The sequence below is a fragment of the Trichechus manatus genome, unplaced genomic scaffold, assembly GCF_000243295.1.
Source record: "Trichechus manatus latirostris isolate Lorelei unplaced genomic scaffold, TriManLat1.0 scaffold00073, whole genome shotgun sequence".
NCBI classification, from domain to species: Eukaryota; Metazoa; Chordata; class Mammalia; order Sirenia; family Trichechidae; genus Trichechus; species Trichechus manatus.
In genome coordinates, this window is record NW_004444009.1 from 130,251 (window position 1) to 148,630 (window position 18,380).

Sequence of the window (18,380 nt, forward strand, 5' to 3'; positions counted from 1 at the left end):
CTTTCTAAGCCTGACAGAAAACTCAGAAGCCTTAAGGGGAAAGATTGATGCGTTTAACAACATAAAAACTTTAAGAATTTTATGGCTTTGAAAAACATCATAAACAAATTTGTCAAGCACACACGGCTGGTAAAGATATAACCAGTCACTTTCAGATTCAGTTTATTATTTACATAGACAACAAAAGGATGCGTAGCCAAAGGTGCCTGGGTTCTCATCCCATACACCAAAAAGAAACACAGAAACAAAAGGGGCCTGCTGACTGCAAGAAGAGTTGTGGGATACCTGTAGCTGAGGAACCAATTCTAGACCTCAGCTAAGCAGCTTTATAGTCTGCAGCTATAGCCTGAGGGTGAACAGACCGTAAAACCTCATATCTCATCAGAACCTGGAAGGTGATGAGAAACTGTCCAGTGACTGCCTCCCAGGGAAGATATGGAGGCAAGTGAGAGATGGTCTCATGGCAGATCTTCACAAACCTTATGGCGGTTCTTTACATGCCTCCAACTTCTCTTGTTCTGGGGGATCACTTTTTATGTCTAAGAATAAATCGTTTCCCACTGAAATGATCTGGAGAAGGATAGTGAAATTGAATGGTTGTACAACTTGAAGAATGTAATCAATGTCACTGAATTGTACATGTAGAAATTGTTGAGTTGGCATACGTTTTGTTAAGTATATTTTCACCACACACAATATACGTACATACATATATATGTGTGTATATATATTTTTCCCCTGGTGTGTTGAGACTATGTTGTTGTTAGGCACCGTCGAGTCGGTTCTGAGTCATAGTCTCCCGGGTCCTGTGCCATCTTCACAATCGTTTCTATGTTTGAGCCCATTGTTACAGCCACTGTGTCAATCAATCTCCTTGAGGGTCTTCCTCTTTTTCGCTGACCCTCTACTTTACTAAGCATGATGTCCTTCGCCAGGGACTGATCCCACCAGATGACATGTCCAAAGTACCTGAAACAAAGTCTCACCATCCTTGAACATTTTGCGGTACTTCTTCTAAGACTGCTTTGTTCATTCTTCTGGCAGTCCATGGTATATTCAATATTCTTCCCCAACATCATAATTCAAATGCGTCATTCTTCTTAGATCTTCCTTATTCAGAGTCCAGCTTTTGCATGCATATGAAGCGATTAAAAACACTATGGCTGGGGTCAGGCACACCTTAGTCCTCAAAGTGACATCTTGAAATACATACATATATCTTAAAAAATATGTATAGCTATATGTTGAAAATATACTTTTTTTTTTTTTTTTTTGATTTCCCACCGGCACAAAGAGAACGAATGTGTTTCCATCTGGTCACGTCCCAAGCCATCTTCTTCTTAGACTGAGTCCAGGAAGGACGAAGGGGGAGCCTGGAGCTCCGGGACCCGCCACTCGGAACGGCCCAAGTTCCTCCACCTTCTCCCCCCCCCCTCCCCCCCGGAGTTGCCCGGCTGGGAAGACCGCAGATCAGGGATGAGAGTCGCTCAACAAAGAAAAGGACTGGATTTTTTTTTTTTTTTTTTTTTTTTGCTGAATTTGGGGCAACTGGAAGCGATTCCTGAAATGATTTTCCAAAGTTTAAAACAACAGTGGCAATTTAGAAGCTCCTAATTCTGTTGGTGGCCGACTAGAGACGATTACATAAAAATGAAAGGAAGGATAAAAGTATTCGCCCAAAGGGGGTCTCGAACCCACGATGCTGAGATTAAGAGTCTCCTGCTCTACCGACCGAGCTAGCCAGGCACGAAAAGGTACCTCTTTCCTACATTATTATTTTCTTTTGAGAGCTAGTGTTAATGATCTAATTATACACTTACTGTGAAAGTAATTTCTGGGTCTAGGATTTCATGGACGCAGTCTCCACCTTTTACCACTGAGAAATCCGAGGCTCAAAGAAGAGCCTGCGCGGAGTCAGACGAACTCGACGTGAGAATCAAGAGTCCTGAAACCCCGGTATTTCCGCAAATTACTTCTAGATCTGGTCACTCTGACAAACCGGTTTCGAGGACTCCGGCTCCGGAAGAGTGGGAGGGGAGGGGGATGAGTGCCGCAAACAACCACGGAGAGCAGGAGAGCGTAAACAAACTCTTGCTTCCGGGACCCTGCAGCTGCGGCCCAAACTCCTTTCCTCCCAGTCGAAAACCTTTTTCTGCCCTAAACCATGACGGGGCAGGGGGGGCAACAGGGAAAGGGCGACGCGTTATTGGAAAATAGGTCCTATTCACTTGGGAGCACAAGTTTGTTTTTAAATGCTAAAATTTTGTGTGGCCTGAATAAAACAGCATATTCGTTGCGTGTGAAGGTCCCACTGAGATTTAAACTCAGATCGGATTCAGAGCCTTATGCGTACTTGGTCGCGGGACCCTTGCCTCCTCTCCCCAAAGCGTTCAGATCTCCAGCCTCTGAAAGAGACGGCGAGCTCCGAGATCACTCTCTAGAAGGGTCGTCTCCGCTGCTCACGTGAAGGTCGAAGGCGACTGCCCTTGCCGCCTTGGTTACCGTGCTCGCGGATTTTCATCCTGGCCTGAAGCGTCTCTCCCGGTGTGGATGGTGGAAACTATTATTCACCAGTTCTTTGACTGCGCTCCTGAGAGGCTGCCCTCAGCAAAAGCGGAATTACATTTAAAACTTACGGCAGCCAAAGCAAGTTACAACAACATCCCGTGACTCGGATTTGAACCGAGGTTGCTGCAGCCACAACGCAGAGTGCTAACCACTATACGATCACCGCACGCCAACCGCCGGGGTGCGGAGGATGGTTTAATTTAATGTATTTTGAAACAAATACCAACCAGTTTCCTACATTATGTTGTGTTTACCCAGTTTATGTGATACCAGTCAAAATCTCAAACAAATTATTTCCACTCCGCAACCTCAAAGACCCGACACCCGAATCCGGATCTGAAACTCTAAACTCAGCGGGGAGCCCAGGTCCTGACTTGAGAGGAGAGGCTGGAACTGCAGCCCTCGACCGCGTCCCCGGCTGCCCCTCTGCATTGATTTCTCATCCTTCTTCTTCCTCCTCCAAACAATCAAACCATCTCGCCCAGGATTGCGAGAGGGAGCCCCGAAGGACATTCATGTTTACATCTCCAACCTGTGGCCTAGAATTGAGTTTTCTGTTCCCGGAATGGTGGCTCCGGAAGAGAAGCGGGGTTTGGGGAGCTGCGGGAGGGGTGAGGGTCCTCCTCCTGATTATTTTTCCTTGCTCCCCTCACAGGAACTGCGGGCGCTTGCGCTGACTTTCTTATGCGGATTCTGCAGTAAATTACAGCCGTCTCCGCGGATTCAGAAAAACAAAACAGACCAGTCTTCCAGACACTTTCCTAAAGACCTCCAAAACGACAGTTATCTTAAAAATCGTGCGACGCCAGCGGTCGAATCCAACAGATGGGTTCGAATCGGAGGTTGCAGCTACAAAAACATAGAGGCTCGCTCTTGGGAGGGTCTCCTCGGAGGATCCAGTCTCAGCGTACAAACGTGGCCAAATGCCCTTTTCGGGCCTGCTTTGCCGAAGTTTAATGGCCTTCCGCAAAGTTTCGGTCTAAAATAAGAGAGTCAAGATGCGTTGGCGGGGAATCGAACCCAGGTCAACTGCTTGGAAGGCAGCTATGCTCACCACTATACCACCTACAACGTCTTTAGCTGCTTGCTATATGACGACTACTGTGTCAGGTTTGGCCCCACAGGTTTTGAGATTGGCGTTAAAAGAAATTTAAACCATACAGCTAAAGAAGGAAGATGAAAAGAAGCTCTCTCGAGGATTTCGCCTAGAATTAATGGTGTTGAAAATGTCGTGGTAGTTTCGTTTCATAGATTTAAAGAAAATCAATTCCAGTTTTTGTCTATCGTCGCTTGAAAGGAGATCTCTGAAATCCAGTGGACGAGTTAAGGCTCTGCTGTGAGAGTCCACACAACGTTACCCACTGGAGTGTTTCCTTAGGAAACATAAAAGTAAAATTGCAATTAAAAAAATATACACATTTTTAAGCTTTGACTACATATTGCCAAACTTCTGTGTGGAAAAGTTTTACCAATTTTTACTAGTCACCAAGTATTATCAAATTACATTAGTCAACTGGATTTCATTATTCTTTCAACCTTTGGCAAAATGCAAGATAAAAATATGAGGCCTCATTTTAATTTGCATTTATATTATTATTATTGAAGCTGATCAGTTTTCTAAAGCTTACCAATTATCTGGGTTAGTTTTGAGACTTACTAAGTCATGTGCTTTGCCTATTTTTTTTATTGGAGATTTATGTTTTCCCTACTGATTTATACCAGTTTATCATCTTTTAATATTATTTCTGGCGTTTTTAGATGGGCAGAAGTTTTCAGTTTTTATGTAGTCTAAGTTATCAGTTTTATTCTTTATGATTCATCTGTGTTTGCTTTAATCTTGAAAACGTCCTTCTCCAGCCCAAGATTAGATAATTATTCACTAATTTTTTTTGTAGCTTTTAAATATTCTCAGTTCTTGAATTTAATTCTTTAATCCTTCGATACATGATTGCACAATAGCTGCAATAATGGACTCAAACATACCAATGGTCATGAAGATGGCACAGGACCAGGCAACTTTTCATTCTATTATACATATGGTCACCATGAGCCGACTCCAGGGCAACTAACAACAACAAAAGAGTTAGTAATTCCACTTCTAGGAATTTATTCTAAGGAAATAGCCAAGAACATACACAAAGATTTATCGACAAAGAAAGGCATCAAAATGTTACTTGTAAAGCCAACATTTTTTTTTGGAAGGGAGAGAGAAAAGACTAAATGTCCGTGAGTAGGAATAAATCCATTTTGGCGAAAAAGTACATTGGCTTTTATCTTTAAAATATTTAAATTGTACATTGCTTGTATGAGTGTAAATTGGTACAACCTCTATGGAGGGCAAATTGGCAATATCCATCCACAAATGCACATAACCTTTTGAACTAGCACTTAAATTCTTGTGCACTTATTTCACACATGTAGAAAATGAGTGACATGTACAAGATTATTTATGGCAGCATTGTTTGTAATAGCAGAAGGTTAGAAATAACTTAAATGTCCATCCATAGGAAGCTGGTTAAATTAGTTCTGGAATATCCATACAGTGGAATGCTATGCGCCATAAGAAAGAATAAGGAAGTTCTTCATGTACTAATCTGGAAATATTTCCAAAATAAGTGAAAAAGGGGAAGTATGTGTAGATTGCCATCATTTGTGCAAGGCGGGGGGAACATAGTTGAATATATACGTACGTATGTTTGTATGTATGCATTTGCATAAAATATCTCACATTATACTTATGAAACTTAAAAACATTGGTTACCCCATGGGGGGGAAACTAGACAGTAAGTGAAAAAGAGGAAGACCCCCAACGAGATGAAGTGACACATTGGCTGCAACAATTGGCTCTCAAGCATAACAACAAATGTGAGAATGACACAGGATGGACCAGGCAGTGTTTCTCTCTGTTGTACACAGAGTCGCTATGAGTTGGAACCGATTCAACAGCACCTAACAACAACAGATGGCAGAGGTAGAAGTCAGGTTTATCAGTTATGCTCATTTGAATGTTTGAATTCTAAACCATGTAAATATATTACATTTTCAAAAAATTAAATAATTAAATTGAAATAAAATATCATGTTTCTTAAGAATATTTATTTCCACTGGAAGGTGTTAGAAATATATCGTTAAGTTAAAAAGAATAGCTGGTGATAAAACTATTTATAGAATGATTCCATTTTCTGTTAAAAAAAAATTGTATGTCGACAGTTGTCTTACGAGCGATCTTTTTGTGTTTTCCTACGTTTTCTGTATTTGATTAGGTGGTAAATGGAGGGGCTGATTCATTGAAACAAAGCTAATCATCAAAATGAGAGCTCTACAGAGAGGAGACGGGGCTGGGGGCAGAGTTGGGGGGAAAAAACCTTCCCTGTGGGGACCATGGTCCCGGGGAACATCTAGCTCAATTGGCATAACACAGTTTATAAAGACAATGTTCTACATTCTACCTTGGTGAGTAGTGTCTGGGGTCTTAAAAGCCTGTGAGCGGCCATCTAAGATACTCCATTGGTCTCATCCCTTCCGGAGCAAGGGAGAATGAAGAGAACAGGATACAAGGAAAAGATTAGTCTGAAGGACTAATTGTCCACGGCTAACAAGGCCTCCACCGGACTGAGTCCAGTACAGCTAGATGGTGTCCGGCTACCACCACTGACTGCTCTGACCAGGATCACAACAGAGGGTTCTGGACAGAGCTGGAGAAGGATATAGAACATAATTCTAACTCACACACAAAAAAGACCAGATTTACTGGCCTAAAGGAGACTGGAGAAACCCCGAGAGTATGGCCCCCAGACACCCTTTTAGCTCAGTGGTGAAGTTATCTCCAAGGTTCACCGTTCAGCCTAGGAGTGGACAGCCCCGTAAAACCAAATGGGACTAATGAAGTACAGTGTCCAGTGACAAGGACCAGAAGGCAGAAGAGGACAAGGAAGCTGGTGATAGGGAACCCAAGGTTGAGTAAGGGTATTGTTAATGTGTTGTGAGATTGTTAACCATTGTCATAGAGCAACATGTGCAGTAACTGTTAAATGAGAAACTATTTTGTTCTGTAAGCCTTCACCTTAAGTGAGAATAGCAGCACAATTGGAAGACCGTAGTCAATGTCACTGAACTGTGCATGTAGAAATTTTTGAAATGGTGTATCTTTGGCTATGTGTATTTTCACCAAAAAAAAAAAAGGTTGAGAAGTCAGAGGGTTGACATGTTGTGGGGTTGTTAACCAATGTCATAAAACAATATGTGTACTACTGTTTCATGAGAAACTATTTGTTCTGTAAGCCTTCACCTGAAGTACAATTTTTAAAAAAAAAATCAAAACCCCTTCCCTGACCGGGAATCGGACCCGGGCTGCGGCGTTGAGAGCGCCAAATCCTAACCACTAAACCACCAGGGACCATGATGAAGACTTGCAGTGTAAGACCTATGATTCTAAGTAGATGAGTTTTTTTTACCATCTGTACGTTTTTTAAATGACCCACATTTTCAGATTTTCCAAACATTGGGTCTTCCCCACAACGCAACTACTTTTCCCTCGTGATTCCTTTTTTTGTCATAGAAAATACTGTTTAAGAGAATTCCCAAGACTAGCTCTCAGAGCTGATGGAAGATCTTGTACAGAAGATCACAGTCCCCAAGACAGGAGACAAACGGCCAGAGACGAGCAAGAGACTGCGAAAGGAGCGCTGTCTTCTCCAAGTAGTCACAGTGATTTCCTGAATTGCCAACACAGAAAAGTAAAGGTCCCTAGCTGGACCTTTGCCAAAAACGAATAAGAGCTTTTCCTTGAGCACGAGGTCATGTCGGTAACGTTAGGAAATACTGGGCCTACTGCAGCTTTTTTCATCTTGTGTGAATTTAACCAAACTGTGTAGGTTAAAAGGAATACTACTGACCAGCAAATATCACTCAGCCCACGGGTGCTCATTGCTCACCAGAATCTGAGCTTAACTTGCTAGTGGGAGACTAAAAGAAGGGCAGGATTTTGGAGCTCTACGGTTTTAATTATGAGGAAGCAAGAGAGGGAGGGAGGAGAAAGAAAATTGTTGGGTGCATGCTTGGAGTAAACGAGCTTTTAAAACGATTTCCATCAATGTAATAGAGTGAAAGAAATAAAGCAAATGTGGCAAAATGTTACCAATGAATCTAGGTGAAGGACAATCGAGTGTTTATCATATTATTCTTTCACCTTTTCTGTAGGTTTCGTATTTTAAAAAATAAAAAGTTGAGAAAAACAAAAAGGTTCCCTCTGGACTCTTTTTGGTCAGGTGACCATAAGGTGATTAATCTCTGAATATGAGTTCAAGGAGAAAATTTTAAAGCAACCCCCCATACTTATATCAGGAAATATTTTTGATAATGAACAAAAAAAATAGAATTCAAAAACTGAATCATCAATGTTATGTGCCTATCAGCAGGGCCTGACAAAAAAAAATGAGTGGTAGGATTTGAGGTGTCCGGGATTTTTTGTTGTTTTGGTTTGCTTTTGAAGGCTTCAGTGTTACAATGTTGTTAAAGACAAGTATTAATCTTCCACTCATCCAACCTCCACATTCCTATGGATTTAAATGCCAAAATCAAAGGGAAGAGTAACTAAATGCTAGACATTTATTTTCACAAAAACTCAAGTAATCCTGGTGTCACATTTCACCAAGGAGCATGACAGAGCCCACTTGCTTTCACTCTGTACAACTACCTGTGCCACAAACCTGAAAAAGAGTATTTAATTTTCAAAGCAATATTTTAGGAATGGACCCGGGGTGGGCACAAACCAAAAGAACCAAACCTGCTGCTGTCCAGTGGATTCCAACTCATAGTGACCCTATAGGACAGAGAAGAACTGCCCTGTAGAGTTTCCAAGGAGCGCGTGGCGGATTTGAATTGTCGAGCCTTTGGTTAGCAGCCATAGCACTTTATCACTACACCACCAGGGTGGGTACAAGGGAATAGAATTATTTCTCTAGTTCATGGAAGAAAATCATCCTCCTTACGTTTTGGACAAGACCATTTTAATCGATTACTCTGCCACCTGCTGGTAACTTTTGGTAACACATGAAAACCTAGAAAGGAGAGTATAAGCTTGAGAAGCTAGTTTTGGCTGACAAGCTACCTTTAACAACATCAAATAGCCACGAGGAATCTCATTGTTCAAGATAGGGTTGCGGCAGTTTCTGTCCAGAGGTGAGATGAGAAGGCTGACATAGTTAGGAGCTGGTTGAACGGACAGGGGAAATCAGGGGTGGAAACGAGGAGTGTGCTGTCACAGTATAGGGAGACCAGTTAGGGTCACATAACAACATATGTATAAATTTTTGTATGAGAGATTAACTTAAACTGTAAACTTTCACTTAAATTACAACAATAAAAATAAAAAAGACAAGGTTGCACCTCCTTCTCTTCCTACCATCACACACAACAGTGGATGGGAAAGGAACACGATTCATTCACTTCACTCCACGATATATTTTCTTTTTTCAAACATGTAAAGATCACGAGTGAAGCTAGATATTGAAGATACAAACGTACACTTAAAAAGCTCACAATCTAGTGGAAAACCAAATAAACAAATGATTAAAAGATAAGTGGAAAAGATGGAGTAGATGTACTTTTCCCTAATAACCCTGGACATTACATATAAAAGAAACATAAAAATACTCTGAGAGAAAAAAGCAGACCAGCTAGTAACCTCGATATCCAAGGAACAACACAATGGTGAGCTTCCTGGGTTTTCTTTTTGCCTCATATATTCCAGACTTGGAGCTGAAGAATCCGGCAACCTGGAAACACCAACAGGCACAGCCAAAAATGTCCCCCCAAAAGCCTACTCTCCCTAGCCAAAGGACCAGGAAAGAGGAAGCCTAGCAAAACAGAAAACTTTTAGACAATAACCTCTCTACTCCAGCCAAATACCAAAATAAAATTTTAAAATGTGGCCCACTCATACCCACACCAGCAAAGGCATTGTGGGGATTCTAGACTTCCACCTTCATCAGGCTGTAATGAGGTGCCTCTCCCCACTTTCCCAACTGGGGTGGTGTCTGAGGAGACCTTGTAAGAGAGTCTGGACTTTCACCACCCCCTAGTAGTAATGAGACCATCTTCCTCTCCTGGTGTTAGTTGAGGCCACGTGGGGAGCAGTAAAGAGGCACTCCTACTTCTCCCAGCTAAGTAGATACCAGTGGAGGTTTAGTGGGTATCTTAGTTATCTAGTGTTGCCATAACAGAAATACCACAAGTGGGTGGCTTTAACAGACAAATTTATTCTCTCACAGTCTAGGAGAATAGAAGTCTGAATTCAGGGTGCCAGCTCTCGGTGAATGCTTTCTTCCTCTGTCTGTTCTGGGGTGAGGTCCTTGTCATCAATCTTCCTCTGATCTAGAAACTTCTCAGCACAGAGACCCCGGGTCCAAAGGATATACTCTGCTCCTGGCACTTCTTTCTTGGTGGCATGACGTCCCTCTTCTCTCTGCTTGATTATCTCTTTTATATCTCAAAAGAGATTGACTCAAAACACAACCTAATCCTGTAGATTGACTCCTGCCTTATTAACGTAACTGCCTCCAATCCTGCCTCATTAACATCACAGAGGTTAGGATTTACAACACACAGGATAATCACATCAGATCACAAAATGGTGGACAATCACACAATAGTGAGAATCATGGACTAGCCAAGTTGACACACATTTTGAGGGGGACACAATTCAATCCGTAACAGTGGGGAACCTGGACTTCTTCACCCACCTGTCTGTAACAAGGCAGCATCTTTCTCCCTTCACCTGCCTGAGCAGCGTTAGAGGAAGTCAGCTAAAACAGGTTTAAATAAGATCCAGAGTATTATAATACCTGTCTTGGTCATCTAGTGCTGCTATAACAGAAATACCACAAATGGATGGTTTTAACAGAGAAATTTATTCTCTCACAGTCCAGTAGGCTACAAGTCCAAATTCAGCATGTGAGCTCCATGGGAAGGCTTTCTTTTCTCTGTTGGCTCTGGAAGAAGGTCCTTGTCATCAGTCTTCCCTTGGTCTGGGAGTTTCTCTGCACAGGAACACCAAAGGACACACTCTGCTCCCGGTACTGCTTTCTTGGTGGTGTGAGGTTCTCATGTTTCTCTGCTCACTTCTCTCTTTTATATCACAAAAGAGATTGGCTTAAGACACTATCCAGTCTTGCAGACCTCATCAGTATAACTGCTGCTAATCCATTTTATTACATAATAGTGATAGAGTTTACAACACATAAGGAAATCACATCAGATTACAAAATGGTACACAATCATGCAATACTGGGAATCATGACCCAGCCAAGTTGACATATATTTTGAGGGGACACAATTCAATCCATGACAATACGTAAAATGTCCAGGTTTCAATAAAAAAATCATGCATCGTACCAAGAAGAGGAAGATCTTAAAGTGAATGAAAAAAGGTAATCAATACATGTCAACATGTAGATGACAGAGATATAAGAATTATCTGACAAAGATTTTAAAGCAGTCATCATAAAAATGCTTCAATATGCAGTTGCAAACATGCCTGAAACAAATGAAAAAATAGAAAGTTCCAGCAAACAAATGAAAAATTTCAGCAAATAAATACATGATGTAAAGAAAAACCAAATGGAAAATTTAGAACTAAAAAAACGCAGTAACTAAAATAAAAAAAAACTCAACAGATGGGCTCAACAGCAGAATGGAGGGGGCAGAGGAAAGAATTAGTGAGCTGAAATACAGAACAATAGAAATTACTCAACCAGAATAAAAAAGAGAAAACAGACTGGGGAGGAAAAAAAAAAGCTGGGCTACAGGAACCTGTGGGACTATAACAAAAGATCTAACATTGATGTCTCCTCCCAGAAGGGGAGGAGAAAGAACAAGGCTGAAAAAGTACTGGAAGAAATAATAACTGAAAACTCTTCAAATTTGTCAGAGATAAGCCTACAGATTCAAGAACCTAGATGAACCTCAAACAGGATAAACTCAAACAAATCCATGCCAAGACACATCGTAGTCAAACTACTGAAAGTTAAAGACAAAGGAAAAATCTTAAAAGCATTGAAAGAAATGATACCTGTAGGGGAAAACAATTTGAATGGCATCACATTTCTCATCAGAAACTATGGAGGCCAGAAGAAAAGTAGCACATTTTTCAAGTGCTAAAACAAAAGAACTGTTAACCCACACTCCTATATCCAGTGAAAATATTCTTTAAATATGAAGGGAAAATCCTAGCAAGATATTTTGTAGATACAGACAAGATTATTCTAAAAGTTATATTGGAAGGGCAAAGGAACTAGAATAGCTAAAACAACTTCTAAAAGGAAGAATTCAATGGGAGATATCAGCATACCTACGTTCAAGACTTACTATGTAGCTACAGTAGTCAAGAATGTTTGGTATTGGCAGAGGATACACAGATCAATGGAAAAGAATAGAGAACACAGAACAAAGACACCAGAAAATAGACCCAGACACAACTGATTTTTAGAAAAGATGCAAAAGCAATTCAATGGAGAAAAGCCTTTTCAACATGTGGTGCTGCAGAAATTGAACATTCATAGGCAAACAAAAAAAAATTAATCTTGACCTAAGTCTCACACCTTATACAAAAAATTAACTCAAAATGGATCATGGGCTCAAATGTAAACTTATAAAACTTTTAGAAAAAAACATAGGAGAAAATATTTGGGAGCTAGGGCTAGGAAAAGACTTGATACCAAAAGCATGGTCCATAAAAGGAAAAACTAATTAGATTTCATCAAATTAAAAATTTTGCTTTGTAAAAGATGCTGTTAAGAGGATGAAAAAACAAGCTACAGAGAAAATATTTGCAAACCACATACCCTCATAGAGACCCTATAGGACAGAATGGAACTGTCCCATAGGAATGGCTGGTGGATTCAAATTGCCAGCCTTTTGGTTAGCAGCTGAGCTCTTAACCACTGCACCACCAGAGCTCCAACAAAGGACTAGTTATCTAGAATATATAAAGAACTCTCAAAACTCAACAGCAAAAAAACCCAAATAATCCAATTAGAAAATGGGCAAAAGACATGAACAGAGAGTTCACTAAAGGGGATATAAACCAAAACCAAAAACCCATTGCTGTCAAGTCAATTCTGATTCATAGCGACCCTAAAGGACAGAGTAGAACTGCCCCATAGGGTTTCCAAAGTTGTAGACTTTACAGAAACAGACTGTCACATCTTTCTCCCATGGTGCGCCTGGCAGGTTCAATTAGTACCCAAGCACTTTAACCACTGTGCCACCAGGGCTCCTCAAAGAGGATATACAGATGGTAAATAAACATACGAAAAGATGTTTAATATTATTAGTTATTAGGGAAATGCAATTAAAACCACAATGATATATCACTATACACCTATCAGAATGGCTAAAATAAACAACAGTGACAATATCAAATGCTGACAAGATGCAGGGAAATTGGATCACTCATACATTGCTGGTAGGAATGAAAATGGGACAGCCACTCTGGAAAACAGTTAGACAGTTTATTTTAAAAAAGTAAATATGCAACTACTATATGACTCACATGCACTCCTGGACACTTATCCCAGAGAAATGAAAATTTATGTTCACATAATAATCTCTACACAAATATCAACAGCAGCTCTATTCATAATTGCCAAAAACTGGAAAAAAAGGTAGATGTCCTTCAACAGGTCCATCCATAGCACGTAATACTACTCACCAATAAAAAGGAGTGAACTACTGATACACCTAACAACCTGAATAAATCTCCAAAGAATTATGCTGAGTAAAAAAAGCCAATCTCAAAAGGCTGCATACTGCATGATTCTATATATATAACATTTTTTACATGACAAAATTATAGAAATGGAGAATAGATTAGTGGTTTCCAGGGGTTAAGGGAGGGATGGGAATGGGAGGAAAGTGGATGTAGCTATAAAAGGATAACATGAGGGATCCTTGTGGTGATAGAGACATTCTGTATCTTGACTGTATCAATGTCAATATCCTGGTTGTGATACGGACTATAGTTTTGTAAGATGTTATCATTGGGGAAAACTGGGTAAAGGGTACAGGAGATCCCTCTGTGTTATTTCCTACTACCACATGTAAATCTAAAATTATCCTTGAATAAAAAGTTTAATTAAAAATAAAGTAAAAATGGCCCCTAGACACCTTTCAACTTAGTACTGAGGTCACTCCTGAGGTTCACTCTTTAGGCAAAGATTAGACAGGGCCATAAAACAAACAATAATACACATAGTTCAACCATGTATACGAGACTAAACGGGCACACCAGCCCAGGGGCTAAGGACAAGAAGACAGGAGGGGACAGGAAAGCCGGACGAATGGAAATGGGGAACCCAAGGTCGAGAAAGGGAGAGTGTTGATACGTCTTGGAGCTGGCAACCAATGTCATAAAACAGTGTGTGTATTAACTGCTTAATGATAAATCAATTTGCTCTGTAAACCTTCATCTAAAGCACAACAAAAAAAAAGTAAAAAGATTTTATAAAAAAAAAAAAAGAATTGATTAGGGCTGAAAAAGATCCCTCTTCTGGGAATGGGAAAAAGTGCAATTAATTCCACCAGGAGGAGTGAAGAAATATTAGAATGATTAATGCAGCACACCAGTGGCAAAACCAGGATTAGGTCTGATGATATCACCGCTCTAAATTATTTGAGATTCTCTTTTAGTTGGACTTTTGAGATACATATGAACCTCTTAACCCCTTTACATCAGATTTTCCAAGGTGATGCCAATTTGGACCCTTCCTAATTGTTCACAGTATTTCGTATTTGTTTGGACATTCCTGTGTGCACCGTCCCTTTAGGCCAGTGGTCTCAACCTTAGCTGCACATAAAATTACATGAGGAATAAAAATATATGTATACTAGTGCTAGTTACTTCCCCAGAGATTTTGATTTAATTGGTCTGGGATGCAGCCTGAGCAAGTGAATTTTTAAAGCTCCCCAGATGATTCTAACATATACCCAAGGTTAAGAGCCCCTGCTTTAGGCGCTGGATAGTGCATTTTCAATATACTGCTTTATTACATTTGTCCTGCGTTAGACGAAAATTATTCCTTTGTGTGTATTTTGTCTCCATGGCAAGACTGTAATCTCCTAGAAGGTATTAATTCTATCATGTATTTCTAGCAAATTGTAAGTGCTCAGTCAACACTTGAAGAATTGAACTAAGCCAACTAGCTGAAAATATTTCCTGGCTTGGCACCATGATCCAAGTAATTTTGGTTAATCAGCATAATCCAAAAATTAAGATAGAACAGGGGAAGGAGATAAATTCTAATATTTGATGGAAATGGCAGACATTGTTCCTGATATAGCAGTGGCTAAAGTAGCAGGCCTAAATAACACAAATCTTTGTTTGATTAGCAAAAAATATCGGCAGGCGGGGGGAACACAAAGCATTAATCATCAGCCCAAATCTGATTAGGTGGTTTTATCCACAATGTTATCAACAAGTATGCCAAGATCTCTCTAGGAGATGGAGGACCACATGTGTGCTAGAGCCCAGAAATCAATCAGAAACACCAAAAGTTCTGGTAACAGTCAAGGTGGACATAATCTCTACCTTATAACTAAGAGACCCAGCAAATAGATCCAAAGGTGTAGTAATTCTCTCTCCTACCAAGTGCCAGTTGCATCCTTGTTGCTGTTGTTACATGCTGTCCAGTCAGCTCCAACTCATAGCAACACCATGCATAACAGTTCACTTTATAGTATCTCACGGACCTGATAATTTGGAATAGTCTATATCCAAAGATGTTTACTTGTGTTTTATTGGCTATGCAAAGGCATTCGACTGTGTGGATCATAACAAATTATGGATAACATTGCAAAGAATAAGAATTCCAGAACACTTAATTGTGCTCATGCAGAATCTGTACATAAACCAAGAGGCAGTTATTCGAACAGAACAAGGAGATACTGTGTGGCTTAAAATCAGGAAGCGTGTGCGTCAGGGTTGTATCCTTTCACCATACTTATTCAATTTGTATGCTAAGCAAATAATCCAAGAAGCTGGACTATATGAAGAAGAACTCGGAATCAACCTGCAATATGCAGATGACACAACCTTGCTTGCTGAAAGTGAAGAGGACTTGAAGCATTTACTGATGAAAATCGAAGACTTCAGTACGGATTACACCTCAACATAAAGAAAACAAAATCCTCACAACTAGATCAATAAGCAACATCATGATAAATGGAGAAAAGATTGAAGTTGTGAAGAATTTCATTTCACTTGGGCCCAAAATCAATGCCCATGGAAGCAGCAGTCAAAAAAATCAAACAACGTATTGCACTGGGTAAATCTGCTGCAAAAAAAAAAAAAAAACTTCAAAGTGTTACAAAGCAAAGATCACGTTGAGGGCTAGGGTGCACCTGACATAAACCATGGAATTTTTTATTGCCTCATATGCATGCGAAAGCTGGACAATGAATAACGAAGACCGAAGAAGTGATGCATTTGAAGTAAGGTGCTGGTGAAGAATATTGAATATACTATGAATTTCCAGAACAATGAACAAATCTGTCTTCGAAAAAGTACTACCAGAATGCTCCTTAGAAGGATGGTGAGACTTTGTCTCAGGTATTCTGGACATGTTATCAGGAGGGACCAATCCCTGGAGAAGGACATCATGCTTGGTAAAGTAGCAGATCAGTGAAAAAGAGGAAGCCCTCGATGAGATGGACTCACACAGTGGCTGCAACAATGGGCTCAAATATAGCAACCATTATGAGGATGGTGCAGAACTGGGTAGTGTTTCATTCTGTCGTATATAGGGTCACTATGAGTCAGAACCAACCAACAGCACCTAAAAACAACATACCCAAAGGGCATAGATGTCTTCTATGTCCACCCAATTTCCAAGTTAATATTCTGTTCAGATGAGGGGACGGGGTAAGTGATAGAATTATAAAGACTCTGGAGGCCTGGTGGCGCAGTGGTTAAGAGCTCAGCTGCTCACCAAAAGGTTGGCAGTTCGAATCCACCAGCCACTCCTTGGAAATCCTATGGGGCAGTTCTACTCTGTCTTATAGGGTCACTATGAATTGGAATCAACTTGACAGCAACAGGTTTGGTTTTCGTTTTCTTGCCACCAGAAGAGACATCTGAGATCTGACATAGGAGACCTTAAAAATCATATAAGGTTCTTGACCAAAAGTAATAAGGCTGAAGCAGGGTTCGGGGCCAGAATCCATTTTGAGTGAGAGTTTGTTAAAAGTTACAGTTAATCATTATGAAAAGCTCCAGGAAGGTGTGAGAATATAAGCTGAAACTCATTGCCTCCCATACCTAGGGGAGGAATGTTCCTTGAAGGGTACTTTATCTTGATCAACTAGGAAGCTATGTGCTTAGAAAGGAACATATTGAGAGGCATGGTCAACATGGTGGAGTAGTTAGATGCTTCCTATATCCCTCTTACAACAAAGACCTGGAAAAACAAGTGATTTGATTCTATGTGAACATCTGGCAGCCCTGAACAAGGCAAGGTTAAGAAATCCATCTGAGTCATACGGGAGAGGAAGACCGTTTGGAAGAGGTGAGGAGGGCTAGAGCTGCGGCAGCGAAAATGCAGAGCCACAGCCATGCCGATCCGCTGTGAAGCAGGCAAACAGCTGTGCTGTGCACGCGCTCGGGAAGCAGTTTCCACATCGAGAGAGACCCGGCAGCAGAGATTCTGCTTGGACACTCCGAACCAGTGAAGAGCAGCTCCCAAGAGGCTAGGATAAGTACATGCGTGCACGCTTTCATGGCGATTTAAAAAAAAAAAAAAAAGCCCATTTGGGAAAAACCTCTCTCCCTTTTACCTCCTCCCTCCACGCTCTTCACCAGGAGTCCGCTGGGCCAGAAGTAGATCCCAAATGGCACCCTGACCCATTCTCCTGGCCTCGGAGAGGGAACACATAAGCTGCTGGCTCCCCTAGGCCAGGATCACAGGGTTGGCACAGCTCCTTTGCTAGCCACAGAAATCAGGGGTCCGTGGACTCTGAGTGCCTTACACCCCTGTATAGACTTGTGGGGACCCACCTCAACAGCGTTAGCCCTCACTGCCACAGTACAACAGGGCAAACGTCTGAAGTTTAACTTCAACTGCTTCAGTTGTGAACAGGCAAATTTGTGACCCTCAGAACAGTCCTGCCCCTTAAGTAGGCACTTTTATCGATCTGCAGCAGGGTCTTGAGGACTGGTGGTAGCTCCTAAAATGCCTAGTCACCTGCTACACGAGTTCAAGAAAAAGTGGTGCCCTCGAGCCTTTACAGCCAACAGAGTGGGGTACTCTTAGCCTGGCTGCAAAACTCACCTACCTACTCACCCTAGAGAATAGGGACATGCTTTCCTTTCAGATTCTCAGGGGCAGCCATGAGCCCCCTGTCTGGCTCAGCGCATGATCCCCTACCACAGCCAGAGTCCAGTGCCTGCACCAATCTCCCATGCCTCTCTAGGACTGGGGGTGAGAGCCTGCAAAACACACTTCATGACCAACTGCCTGAACACCTGAGCTGATCCCATATAGGAAAATTTAACGGTCTCCTGTGTGCACATACTTAGTTACAGAACTAAATACCTGGCGACAGGACATCAGAGATCAAAAGGTGTCAAAAATCAAACTACTGCACATGAGCAGCCTATCTGAGCATATCAAAACAAAACAAAATAAGAAGCTAGGTCTCGCTAAGCAAACATAAAATAAAATTATAATAAATTATTGATGGCTTGGAGACAACAGTCAATATCAAGTCACATAAAGAGGCAGTCCATGATGGCTTCAGCAACTTCCCAAAATAAAGAA

General features: G+C 41.1%; 1 non-coding gene across 1 annotated transcript; it reads right to left on the reverse strand.

Moving 5' to 3' along the window:
* Positions 1 to 6,892: 6,892 nt before the first annotated feature.
* On the reverse strand, positions 6,893 to 6,964 carry TRNAE-CUC (transfer RNA glutamic acid (anticodon CUC)). Its single transcript has one exon. It is a non-coding gene; the product is annotated as a tRNA-Glu (tRNA).
* Between the last annotated feature and the right edge of the window lie 11,416 nt (positions 6,965 to 18,380).